Here is a 14,329-nt window from a genome sequence, read left to right on the forward strand (position 1 = left end):
TAGGAGTAGATCAGGACCTAGACCATCTGAGGAACATGGACATGCACAAGCCTATAGGAGCTGATGAAACACATGCCAGAGTCCTCAGGGAACTGGCTGATGGTGAATCCTGTCTCTCCTTAGTAATCTGTATTCATCAAAGAACATGCCATGGCTGGAGAAGTCGCAGCCCTGACATCAACATCAGTCATGAAGCCAGGTGTTTACCTGCACTGATCATGTTAGCTTCCAGATTAATGGACTTTATGGCWGAAAGAGACTTTTGGATCATGTGACTCCTGTATTTTACTGAGCACTAATTGATTTCCATTGGTCCTTACTSTCAGCCTTGTATCTTCCCCAAAGACAAGCTTGTTAACCATTGGAAATTTAAATGCAATATACTTTGTAGACCTTCTGTCAGTGGAGGGCTTAAGAACTTGGACAAATATCTGTTATGAAGGGTTTTGGCAAATCAAGGCTAACTTGAGGCAAGGAAGKATTTGAAGCTCTAAAGGCCATGCCAGCCCCTCTGCTTGTTCTCTTARTRCTTAGCATTCTTACATGAATGSAAGTCTCTAGTCCGATGGTATCTGTGTGTGGTTTGTAAGTAATTCTTGTGCCAGTTCTGTGCTTGGTAGTCTGGACCTGTCATAGTAAAGAAGTGAACCAGTGTGGATTGCTGAGAACAGYATCCTTAGATCTCCCTGGGATGTGCACAGACCAGCTAGGGACCAAGGCAGTGTGACCTGAGACAGGGCACTTGAGAGATACCCGCTATCATAACCTTGCTGTGGACCTTCTGCTACTTTTAGTCTCCACCTTCCTCTGAAGTAAATGGTGGTGTGTGTCTTGYGGACATTTAGCACATACAGATTTTGCCAAGTGCCTTACAAGGTTGAAAAAACTGGATRCTCCTTACCTAGTTACTGCTTTTTACATCTTCAGTGTCTCTTGGCAAATCCTATGTCGGTTAGTGTCCCAGGCTGGCTATTTTGCATGAAAAAGATTTCATTAATTTTGACCTTAGTCCTCCATTTTTGTTGGCAGTCCTCTYGTTCCTCTGTTACATGAAAATGTGCTTGTTTCATCACAGTGCCCATTTTCATTTCCCCCTCCTTTGCAAATAAACAAGCATTCTGCTTCAGTTCCTCTCTATAAGGGGATTATTTTGTACCTTGTCTTTCCATATCTGTATGATTATAATTCTGCTGTATGCTTATAGAGATGTGATGAGCACTGGCTGCAGTGTGGTAAAATCACAGTACTGACTACTACCTTGTCCTGTAATGTCTTCTGTCAGGCTCTTTGTAACTCCTTCAAATTTTATTTTCTGAGTGAATGCTTCTGTCAAGTGCAGCAGCCATCCTCATCTGTTAATATCTTTAACAATGTAAATTGCACAYGAAGTTGTAATTAGTAGAGTCCTGTATTTTCTTTGAAGAGCTGGTGTGTAAGTGTGCCATTGCAGATAACGAGTCAGTGTGTCTTCTGTAGAGACAAACAGTGCCCCATGGATTTGTTATGTTCCTATTCTATTCTCCATGGTGTCCCTGCTTTATTAGGATTAGAATTCTTTGATAGGTCATGTATATAAAAGCAGCCTGTCAGCATATTGCACTTCAGTGTTTTGAAAATGGCTCTCASCAAGGTTTCTAAAGAATATAAAAGCTAATAAGGGAAATATATAGTCAATAAAGAAAACTCCTCATAAGCAGTAAGAAAAAGCAGTGACTCATACAATGATTAAGGTTGGAAGGGACCCCTGGTGGTCATCAAGCAGAGCTGGTTGCCCAGGACCACATTCCAGSCTTTGAATATCTCCAAGGTGCGAGACTCTACAACCTGTATGAGCAACCTCTCACCCTCACTGTAAAATTCCATTTGTTGATGTGCCAAGGGAATCTCTTGTGTTTCTGTTTGTGCCTATGGCATGAGGTCCTGTCACTGGGCACCACTRAAAAGAGCCTGGATCCATACTCTGCATGCTCCCATCAGGTATTTGTATACATTACTGAGCTCCCCTCTGAGTCTTCTCTTCTCCAGAATGGAGCACTACCAGAACTCCTGGCCTTTCCTCACAAGCGAGATGCTCCAGTCCCTTTGTCATCTTCATGGCTCTTCTCTGCTCTCCCCAGTATGTCCATGTCTCTCTTGCACTGGGCAGAACACTCTAGCTGTGACTTCATCATGCCACACTGAGGGGAAGGATCCTCTCCTGGACGTCACTGAAGCTCAGGAACCCTGCCCTCATTGCTGCTTTGTGTTCCATTCAGGGTCTTTGTCTGACAAAGTGCTCTCAGGCTGAGTGACTCTCAGCACACCCTGATGCCTGGGGTTGTTCTTCCCCAGGGGCAGGAATTTGCAGTTCCTGTTGAATTTTGCCAGGACATGTGAGGGTACRTGCAAGGTGAGAGTACAACTCTTCTTCATTAAGTTCAGGCAGTCAAGGAAGTTTTCCATGCAAAGGGGATAATAAGTAAATGGGGAAAGTATTGCAGAAAAACTGAGACATGAGGCTGTTAGTCAAGGGATAAAGGCAACAAAGCCCAAGAGCAGACTTCCACTGACTGATGATCCTTTAGGAAACTATAGGCATAGCTCTCAAGAGGTCCAGGCTGAATTAGAGGAATCCCTGGGACCTGGAGTTGCTGAAGATAGTGGCTATAGAATGATGAATAAATGTTGAGTTTCTGTGCCTTTTTGGTTCCCCATTGGTGCTCAGTGTATGATGAACAAAAAAATTAATGATGTACAAAAATCTAAAGAAGCAACAAAATCAGCTGATAATGTGACATTATTTGGCACAGTAGAACCTAAACCCGTCTCTTAGGATTGGGGAAGAGTGTTTCAAAACAGGATGATAATATGGCAGAATCAATTCCAGATTGATGAATTTATATGTAAAGTGCATAAAGCAAATAAACCTACCAGTGTAGCCACATTGTTGCTAAAATGATTTATTTTGGCTCAGGAAAGAAATCTTGTCATCTTGATAGAGAGTTCTCTGCAAACACAAGCTTAACAGTAGTGATCAAAATGGAAAATTTTATGTTAGATATTACAAGAAATTAATTAACACAYAGCCRAAGTTACTGTTGTAATATTGTATAAATTCATGGCTCTCCTATGTTATGGAGAGAGAATGGAGTTTTGTATCCCTTAAGATGCAGTGACTAGTAGAACTAGAAGAATTCTAGAAAAAGTGCTAAGGATAGTGAGAGGTGGAGAGATTTCCATCAGAGGAGGCATGTGAGAATTCTTCTTAGAAATTACATACAAAGGTAAAAGTGCTAGGGATCATCAGCCACCACTGAGGAAAGGCAAAGCACAATTTGACTTAGGATTTATGGAAGATACAGGCATGTGATGAAATTATGAGGCAACAGGCTTAAAACAAGCATAAAATATTGTGGGTGTTTGGTTTGTTTTTTCAGCTGAACRTAAGCCYRGAAGCACCCAGGTGGSCAGGAGGCCAATGGCACCTGACTTGTACCAGCAAGTGGTGTGGGCACAGTCCCAGGGCAGTCCTGTCCCTGTGCTGGCACTGCTGAGCCACCTCCAGTCCTGGGTCTGCTCTGTCCCCCTCATGACAAGAAGGACATTGAGGGGCTGGAGCATGTCCAGGGAAGGGAACAGAGCTGGGGAAGGGTCTGGAGAGCCAGGAGCAGCTGAGGGAGTTGGGGGTCTCAGCCTGGAGCAAAGAGGCTCTGGGGGGACCTTCTGGCTCTGCACAACTCCCTGACAGGAGGGGGCAGCTGGGGGGGTTTCGGGCTCTGCTCCCAGGGAACTAAAGACAGGCCAAGAGGAAATGGCCTCAAGTTGTCAGGAAATATTTTTTTTGCTGAAAGGGTTGTGAAGCCCTGACACAGGCTTCTCAGGGAAGTAGTAGGGTCGCCATTCCTGGAGGGATGTAAAAGAAATGTAGACATGACACTTGGGGACCYGACTTAGTGGTGGACTTGGCAGTGCTGGGCTTATGTTGGATTTGATGATCTTGAAAGTCTTTTCCAACCTAAATGATTCTGTMATTTTGTTCTGTGATTATTAAGTGAACCATGTTCTCCTTCACTATTTAGGGTGCTGCMCTGTGTTCACTCTGCAAATTGAAAAGGGGTCCATCTGCTGCCACAAATCCTAAACCTCCAGGCTTCACCATTATGAGCATGCTATTCACTGATAACTTTGAGCCCAGTTTCTAGCTGTCTCTCCTTCCTCACATCAGGTGTGTGCAGCAGCAGGCCCCTGCCTCACTTGACACTCCCTCCCCAAACTGCAAATCTTAAKTATCACTGCAGTCTTTTCAGAAGGACGGGGAGAAGGCTTGTGTGAGGGAGGAGAGAATGTGAAAAGGGGCTGGGTGGCACCAGCAGTGCAGTGGGCACCGCATGGTGCAGCCCAGGGAGCTGCCTTGCTGCTCCTGCATGGCTGCCATGCAGATCCCGCCTCTGCTGAGGTCCCCGTCTGCAGGACCTGTCCCTGGTGAACTGGCCAAGGCGGCCGCAGAGCGGCAGTRTGGAACTGCCAGGACAATGTCCGTGCTGGCCATGGCTGTGTGGAGCTGCTCCTGCATCCACAGCTTGGCTCGGGAAAGCAGCAGGAATCTGTTTTGTGCTGCCGTCCAGCACTGCCGCCCTGAGGCCTCYGCTGTACAGAGCCTGCTGATTTTACAGACGTGTCCTGGTTAAAACTGCTGGCGAAGACAGAGAGTTGGACACTGGCTTTTGCCAAAGAGCTTTTCTGGAAGTGCAGGCCTAGAGCACAGGAAACCCATGGAGAGGAAGGAATCAGTTTGATTGCACATTAGATCAGTGAGAGTGAATTGAAAGAGCAGCAGAACAATGGGGGAAAAGACAGGCATACAGAGGTGTGTAGGTTAGCAATGTCATTTTAAATGTTGGTATCAAAACCAGATATTAGGGATGATCTGATGTGTTATAGCAAAATGCTTAAAACATATTCTGAAAATAGGAATGGAAGAATGATTGATGTGCTTTACTGGGGGAGGTGATTATGATTGTGTAAAACTCCTTATGATCTTAAAAATGCTGAAACGCTTTGGGCACAGTCTCCAAAAGCAGCGACTGTCTCCTTGGCAACAGGAAGGCATCTATCTGTTCCCATGGCAATGGACTGGAGGGCTGCTCAAGGAGGGTTTGTGCAGAGCTCATCAGCGGAGGCTCCCAGCTCTTTGTTGCTCCTCCCTGTCGACACATTCAGGTGCTCTGATCCTGCAGCGGACAAGGAGTGAGCTGGAATAGTATGGTCCTGTTCCTGCTCTCTGTGTAAAATGGATTAATTGTGCAGTGTTGTTTCATTTGGGGAGTCCCTTGCTCAGTCCCTAATAGCCAGCATTTAAGATTTCTCTGCAGCACTCCGTAAGGAAAGCAAGATTTTTTGCTAGCCAGAGAGGCATCAGGGAGTGTTTGATTCTTTCAAAGGAGTAGACGGAAAAATCTGAAAAACAGGAAACAAAGTATTTGCAGCGAGTCTGCATCTCAGCAGCCCATTCTGGTGTCTAAAAGGAGAACTGTGCAGAGGGACTGACAGGCCTGCCTGCACTAGATCCACCACATAAGAACTGATAATACAGTTAGCAAATTATGTATAATAGACGCCACTTCTTCTAAACTCACTGTGACACTCTTCTAAGGAAGTCAACTTATATTTAGCACCAGAAGTAGAATCTAAGCATGGTTTGATATTTGTATCTTTTTAAATACGAGGTGTGGGATGCAGAAGCACTAATCGAACAGTGATCATTTCAAAGTGATGAACTAGGAAAATTATTTTAGAAGCAGAATTTTGAATGCATTGAACACTGTATTATGTGTAGTGAGCTCTCAGCTGATTCTCTGTCCATGCCAGGATGGAGCTCCGTGTGCTCTGGCCACACTCTTGACTGAAGGGCAGCTCCTCCTCCTCAGCCCCCAGCCTGTCCTTCCTAAAGAGTCTGTCTCCAGCCATCACGGCATTCCGGTTCTGTGAGTTGTCAGTTACCTTGGAATTCAGTGCATGTTCAGGRTGAACAGGGAACTGAGAGAGCATCACTAACAGCGTGGATGACTGGAAGCTTTCTGTGAGGAGGGRGAGGTGGGCTGTCAGTCTGGGAGCAGGTACAGCACCGTTGCTATAGGAATCAGGAGAATATGGCACAGCTTCATCAGTCTGAACAGAGTTAGTGAGGACCTTTTGTCCATAGACAAATGACAGAAAGAACATTTCCCATATTCCTGCTCTCTCATATGTTTTGCAGCAGGAAGACTGCAGTGGGATCAGGAACTGAAATATTAACTATTGGAGATATATGTAGTTCAYTCTTCACCAGCTGCCAGAGAGAACAGTAATTTTCTGAGGGTRTTCCTCAGGGCTTTGTCTGGTTTGAAATGTCAGAAATYTGTTGTTTCTGCAGGCAGGCAAGAGGGTTCACAGCATTGTCTTTTGATGGGCAAATGGAGTTGAAATAAAAGGGAACATCAATGGAAAGCCGTAAAATAAGGCATAACARGAGGGCATGTAGGTCTGCAACTGATTTTTGATTAAATAATTTCTCATAAGGAATTGTGATTGTTGACTCCTTGCAGCACTGTGGAAGAGACAAGCATCCTGAAGTTGCATGGCAAAGTGGATGCAGGGGAGGGTAAAATCAGCAAATGTGTAAGGCTGACGGGATGCAGTGGAATGCAGAATTGGGCCCTTTTACACCTGTATTTGGCATATAGTTTCAGAGCAAATTTTTGCCTGTAGTAGTCCAAGAGGATATAATCAGAGTGAAAAAAAAAATATTTTCCAAGTTCAGAACAGACAAAATGGCRGTTTTGTGATGTGCAGCAGCAGGAGCTTGAACTGGGGAGAGAAAGGATTGACTCGAATGGAAGGGGATAGAGAAAAACTGAAAATAAAAAAAGAGTAACTGTCAAAATAAAATCAGTGAAGTGGAAGAGTTGCTAAAGATCAGATGCAGCAGGAAAGGAATCARTTATGTGATAGACAAAAGAAGCTTTTCTGAAGAACAGAAATATGACAAGCTTTTTTCATGTTGGAATATTTCTTGGTTCCCTGTATTTCTTATTACTGGAATATTAGTGATTAACTTTCGATTACATAAACTTTTCACTAATKTTTTAGGGATTCTTTTATGCTCATTTAAATTAGGTGAATACCCTACTGGAGATTAATATCCAAGATCTTAATGGAAAGGATTTAAATAAGTATTTTTTTTTAGTTTTCATGGTATCTCAGACTTAAAACTAACGATTTCAAAAGCCTTTCTATAACCTTAGCAGAAATTTATGTATTACTATTTGGCATCATATTTATAATTAGCATTTGGTGTTGCTGTATCATACATATATATACCAGCTTGCCTGTAGCATCAGAACACTAGGGAATCTCTTYGAAGAAGGAAGCATAGTTATTTCCCAAGAGAGAATAAGGCAGTCAAAATCCCCCACCACTGCTTTGTTTCTATGGTTTCAAGTTGCAGACTGGGTATAAATTGATCAGAAAACAGGTGCCAAGGATGGAGTGCACAGGGTAGGAATTTGGTGGCTATTCCAAACAAGTGTAGCCAGACAGCTGACATGCCTGTCGGGATGACTWGTGTTCTTTATTCCACTGCGCTCCTTCTATTTCCATCTGTTAACTTCATCTGTGAACTGTAAAGGTCAGAGACCACATTGTTCTTAGCTGYACCTCCTCATACTCTCAGGCACCAAAAACTACTGAGTCCCAAGAATGGGAAGAATTGTGAMATGTGACACAGAATGTGATACGAAGTGCAACACACAACTGTTCTCCCCCTGACTGTTCATGGCCACGCAGAAACACAGCCTTCTAGGAGTTCTCCAATGTAAACTCTGTTTGTTTTGAAAAGCACTGAATGCCGTAATGATTCAACTTACATTTCTTCTGCCTGTGTTTCTTCTGCACATTTTGAAGCTGATTTAACAAGTAGCTTGTGCCACCACATGTGYGCCTTGTCGTTCAGATGTGCTTTTTTCCTGGACTGTGCCTGGTGACCCCATTGCCAAGGGCAGGTTGTGGCTCTGAGCTGGGAGCATCCAGCCTGCTGTGCCTGAGCTCTGGTGAGGGAGAGGAGCAGACAAACCACTGTGTTGTGCTGAAGCCAGACAGTTTCCACTTCTGCAATACTCAGTTGCTCAGAATGAGCCTTGGTTGAAAGCCCGTTGTCCAGTTGGGGCTCAAGTACTGTGATCTTCTCTGTGCCATGAACTGCTGTGCTCATGGTCCTGTGATTTCATACATGTATTTATGTACTGGGTGGATGGACTCTGAAAGGATTAGCAAACCACCCTACCTGCTGCACAGACATAGCACAGGTATTCCACCTCAGGATTTAKCTTCCACTAGCTTGATTTTTTCCAGCTTAAATCTTCTGTCTAACATTTTTGGCCAAGTTGAGTTTTTTATCCTCTGTCCTGACTGTGAAACTTTTCCAAAATCTTCTTACGTGAGGATTTAATCTACATATATTTTACGACCCTCTTTTAGATCTTTGAAGATGGTAAAAAAATCTGTATTTAACAACCAGCCTTGGAGTCCATAGTAGTCACTTTTCTTCCACTTGTTTCTATTATTTGYTTATAACTTTTCAGTAATGTTACATACAAATTACATACAAATTATGTTCCTATTAAGAATTTCAGGCATATGATAATATTTTACTACATTGCCTCTAAGTCACATTCACCATTTCCCACTGGCTTCCATTTTCCAAAGCCATTGTTTGCTGTAATAATGTACCATTTGAGATTTACTTTGACTTTTTTTGGGTAATCTGTTTGTAATTGTTGTGATTATTCTGCCAAATAAAATAATTTAAAAATACATTTGGCCTTGTCTGGCAATGCAGTTTTTTTATGATCACCACTATTACTTGCTCTCAGTTCCATCATGTTCTAAGGCCARTGTGACTGTATTCCCCTGTTAATTGTCCTTCAAGTTCAGTTGAAGGGGGAGCTGGATTTATGAGACAGTCCATGCCAAGATTGCTCTGTTTTCCTTCTTTGGTTCAGTGCTTTCTCCAGCCTCCTAGTGCTCAATTCTTAGGCAGCTTTACATATTACAACATCCTTCAGTCCATATTTACTTACTATTGATTTGCATAAACTGTAGATACTTTTCAAATTATTTTCAGTGAGAATAGGACATAATTCTTAGCATTGCTAGTATTAATCAAAATGGACTTTAAATTTGTTTTTCCTGACAAATAAACAGGAAATCCTGTAGGTTTCCTGGCAATATTGAAGGGCAAGAGTGCATCTAGTGCAGATGCACTAGCTTCATCTTAAGTCCATGTAAGGCTCAAGAATGATTTTGAAAGAGAAAATAACTGCGCATGAGAAGGATATGCATGGAGTGAAAAAGCAGCCAAAGTTTACTAATCTACTCTTGACTCGAGTGACGCCTTTGACACAGTGTAATCTGAAAATTTGGCTGGGACTCAGAAGACAGGTAATAGCAGAACTGCAAAGTAGGTGTAGAGCTCAGTAAAGGAGACACAAAAGACACTGCAGTTTCTTCAGGATTTGTCTTGGCATTGGTGTTGTTTAATATTTCCACTAATGCCCATGGCACAAAAATAGGCAATGTAATAATTAATTTTGCTGATGATGCAAAGTAAGTATGGTTGAAGCAGAAGAGAACAGGTTGTATGGGAAGAACTGCTTGGCTGTGAACTGCACAAACAGAAGCCTGCTGGGATCTGGTGACAGCGCAATGCACAGCCATGCACTTGGGRCCCTGTCACAGGAGTAGGCACTGTATGCCAGAGGTTGATCTAATGAGAGTGCATAAGAAGGAGAAACAGCCTGGTACATCAGTTCACATTCAAGACARTGTGGAGCTGTCACTGTCAGGATGTTGTGAAAGGCAGCTGTGAGCCTAGCAAAGGTTAATAGATTTCTGCTGGTGAGAAAAGTCTTCATGGCACACAAGGATGTGGCCTGGACACTGGAGGTACAGTTCTGCCTGCCCTTATTCTGGCCAGGTTAGCTGGGACTGACAGGAAGAAGAAATGATGAGAAATGGGCACAGAGTTTTAAGAATGCAAATAACACTTTCACTTGTTTAGTCTGACAAAAGGAGGAGTGAATGTGGGTGTGACTGGTATGTAGAAATGCTTCAAAGCATAAACATTAGACACAAAGGACCATTAAGGACAATGTTGGTAAGAGGAAATGAAAATATCCACTGTACAAAACCCCAGAACTCCGATTTTTAGCAGTTGTTCCCTAGGAATACCAAGATTTAAAGTGCTGTGCAATAAACTTACATCTGAAAGSATTATCTGTGGCATGGTTGCTGTTGATTATACACAGAATCAGAGAATTCTAGAATGGTTTCAGCTGGAAGGGACTTCCCAGTCCAATGAGTAGACCAGGTTGCTCCAAACCCCATCCAATCTGGCCTGGAACTCTTTTCAGCTTCCCTGGGCAGCTGTGCCCAGGGCCTCACCACCCTCACTGGAAAGAACCAGTGGTTCCCATTGCTGACCCAGTGGTTCCCTCAGCTACGTTCTGTCAGTGAGTGACAGCAGATGAATCTTTAAGATGCTCTTACCAAACACAGCCCCCAGCCATCATTCTATCCACTAAATATCATCAAGACACTTAAACTTTTTGGACTAGGGGGCRGTTGGTTTGAGGGTAGTTGTTGATAGGTCTTTCTCTGCTCCCCCAGGATCATCCACCAAGAATTCCTCTATTTCCTTYGCTTTTGAAAAACTCAAATCTGTATTCCCAACTGCTCTCCTTCCAGGACCAACATCTTGCTACTAACCTCTCACACTTTGCCAGTTCTGCTCTGGCCCTTGAGTAGAAGATGACGATTGTGGCTGCTGCTTGCAGTGCTCTGGTTCTTTGCTCAGATGTTCGAAGCCATGCACAGCTGTTGCTGCACACTCTGTGTAAAGGGAGTTGGTGAGAATTGTGAAGATTTAAAATTGAAGGTAAAGGCATAGTAGAACTGGACAGCTTACCATGAGTTCAAACAAAATTGTGCAGAATTATTGACTAAAATATTAGTATGGCTGATGGCACGATAATTATGAAGACTCATTATTATAGGACTCATCCTATAATATTACATATATATTTTATATATTTCTCCATCTTTTAGCATGCCTGCTGTTGTCTTTRGTTACTTTTAAATGAATCAGGCGATAAGTTTCTCTCTCTACCTCTGCACAATAATGTTTGGAACCTTCAGAGACAGACAAACACTTTTCTTTCCCTTCTTTTTTTTTTTCTTAATTTATTTCAAGTCTTCTTTCTTTTTCTGTGTGTGCTGCAAATTGTTTATGATACTTCTTCAGTGCAGATAGATTTTAGAAACAATTAGTGGAATGGCCTAACAGAGAAAGGAGGGTCTGTGGGACAGTGATGCAAGACTGGTTGAAGATAGAGGAGTCAAGTAGAGAGCAAAAAGTTACCATATAAAAGCTGTGTGGTGCTTGGGAAGTCCCAAAGGATAACAAGTAGCACTCGGCATATGCAGATCCCKCATTTGTACATTGTCATAACAATCAGACGTGTACTTCCTCCCACAATAAAAGATTTAAGGGACCCTTTTTGTTTGGTTTAAATTTCCTTGCATGARATATGTGAAATCTGGGGAAACTACGCTGGGTGAAAAAAAGGGAGTCTTCCATTTGTGTTACATTTCATACAGTTTGTTAGGGAAATAAGRCAAAGGGAACATCTGGAAATCAGCTGGTCCTTTGTCCTGCCCCAAGGCAGAATCTATACCACCTGCATCACTCTGGATAGATGCTTGTCTAACCTGTTCTTGAAAAATCTTTGGWGATTTGGATTCCCACCCTTGCTAGAACATCTCTGCTGTCACTTCTGTGCTTCTCCTTAATATCTAACATAAATCTTCCTGGGAGAAATTTCAAACTAATATTTCCTGTACTCTGTGAATAGGGGGCAGCTCTTCCCTGTATTTGCAGCAGCTTTGTGGATACTTGACATCTGTTGTTTTCTCTTTACCTTTTCGGGCCTTACAGTTCTTGTCACACTTACTGTTCTTCCCTTAACCATCCTGGTTTCCTGGTTTCTCCCACTTTTCCTCTGATGCACAGAGGCCCAGACTGCAAAGGTTGGTCTGGATGAGACGCTGACAATTATACCACAACAGAATTGCTTTGGAAAAGCTCCTTGGCAATTCTGGCAATATTTAATTTTGTAGCCTTAAGGAAATGTTGATCTGGAACAGCTTGTGCCCTGGAGAACTCGAGGAATGGGGGAAGGAGGAGAGACAAAATGAGAAAAATCTAGAGTGTTGTSACTGCCTGTGCTGCCACCAAGGGGATGAAAGCAGTGGGGCTGCACTCCTGCAGTTCCTGATCTTCTAGGGGGTTATCTGCTTAATTTGTCAGTGTAGTACTGTTAACTCACATTCAGTKTATGATTTATCATATCCCCGGATATTTTTTCTGAACAAAACCTCTCTCTTCAGCCGGTTGTTTCCCATCTTCTATTTAGATAGGTGTTGATTTCTATTCTGATGTGGAACCTTGCACTGTTTCTGATTGAATTGTGGTTTGAACAAAACAGGACATATCTCCAGTTCCTCAGGATTTTAATTTTAACCATCTCTTGCAGCAAACTTGTAGCCTCTCCAAACTGCATGTTGCTAGAAAATTGAATAAGCATGTTCTCTAGTACATGATCCATATTGTTAATCAGAATATAGAATAATTCTAAACTCAGGAACRAATGAACATTTCTTTAGATTAAGGAGAGCCTCAGTCTTGGGATATTTTCTSGTTCCAGCATGTCTTCTATTCYACATTGCATCAGTTCCAAAACKGTTGYGAATATTTTAAGTTTCAGTGAACARAGCACTCYTGACTTTAGTGAAACTTTGATGAGGGAAACCACACCTGCTTAAGGCAATCAGCACCTTCATGTACTTCTACAACCACCTGCAGATCAAAAAATTGCAAGTAGCAGCAAACATGTCTCCCTAAAACAACAGCCTGGTTCATCTCTTTTCTAATCTGACCATCTTAGTTTAACAGCCTGAAAAGCCTGAGTAACAGCACACAAGTTAAACCAAACCCCACACACGGAGCCCAGGTGGGCTCCCAGAGCCCCAGGAARTACCAAGGAAGGAGGTCAGCCTTTCTCTGAAATGAAATGATCTGGGAATGTGGCATGAAGCAACCTGAAAGTGAGCAGTAGTGGCGTGAATGAGGCCCCAGCCTTCAAGAAGCAGTGGAGGAACACAAACCTTGCAGAGAGCCCCGTTGGCACAGAGAACTTCCAGGCTGCAGATGSCTGGGAGCTGCCAGGATACTTGCAGCAGCTGGGGACAACTTGGGTTGAATCAGGCACTCTTTTAAAGACACTGACAATTACTTTCTACGCTTCTATGGGGAAAAAAAAAAAGTTGGAAAAGTAGAAAACCAAACCATTTAAAATAAAATTATATGCTGTTTCTCTTAATGTGGGAAATGACCTTCTTGCATGGTAACCTTCACCTTTYTGTGCAAATGCCTTGCACAGTAGTTTTCCGGGACACTATTGTGAAGGGTTGAAGAATCACAGGAAATGGGTTTCATTCTCAGCTAGGTGATGTTGTTGGGCAAGTCACTTCCATCCATTTCGATCTTATTTGCCATTTGCAAAACATAAAAGCTGCTTCTAATGAATTACTTTCTAAAGTTCTTGGAGAATTATAATCATACTAAGCAAGAGCTGAGTTTTTATTATCACAGGATTTTAAAACATTTTGTTTTTTACATTTGTTCATTCAATGGCTAAAGCGAGTCTGCCATTCCTTTATTTTCAAATGGCTGGCATTGGTATTTGATGTTCGAGGAAATCCGCTTTTGGATGTCTGTTAAGAACATCCAGGTAGGTCACAATATATATTTTATGGTGTTCAACTTAAATTACTAGCACTTTATAACAAATGTCCTCCTAATTCAGAAAGTAATCAGTAGCTATCGATGGAGATGGGGGAAGCTGCGGCTCCTTTTATCTGCAGCTGAGGGGAAAAATAAGAAAACCCTGAAATCGCAGCCGAGCGCATGCTCCGGCGGGGGGGACAAAGGGCCGGGGCCAAGGGCTCCAGCCCGTACCAAGAACAGCCCGMTGGTGCTGTGTCCTCCTCCGCCGCCGGCGCTGCAGCCCCGGCAGCCGCCCCGCCCTTCCCCCGCGGGCGGTGCCGGCTGAGGCGCGGGAGGGGTTAAAGCGCTCCCGCTCGCGCGTCCCCGCCGGCCCGCGCTGACCTTCACGGGGCCGCGCTGAGAGTACGCGCGCCGCGCCCGGGGCCGCCAGGCCGCGCTCTGCCCGCCGCAGTTCTGCTCGCCCGGCCC

At 43.4% G+C, this 14,329-nt stretch overlaps 1 protein-coding gene across 2 annotated transcripts in view; it reads left to right on the top strand.

Annotated features, from left to right (window-relative positions):
* The window catches only part of SMARCD3 (SWI/SNF related, matrix associated, actin dependent regulator of chromatin, subfamily d, member 3), a 71,971-nt gene that overhangs the window by 5,949 nt on the left and 51,693 nt on the right, over positions 1-14,329 (top strand). The gene's annotated exons all lie outside the window — the stretch shown is intronic.

Source organism: Malurus melanocephalus, unplaced genomic scaffold, assembly GCF_030028575.1.
Source record: "Malurus melanocephalus ecotype Western Australia unplaced genomic scaffold, MMel_1.1 scaffold_86, whole genome shotgun sequence".
Lineage (NCBI taxonomy): Eukaryota > Metazoa > Chordata > Aves > Passeriformes > Maluridae > Malurus > Malurus melanocephalus.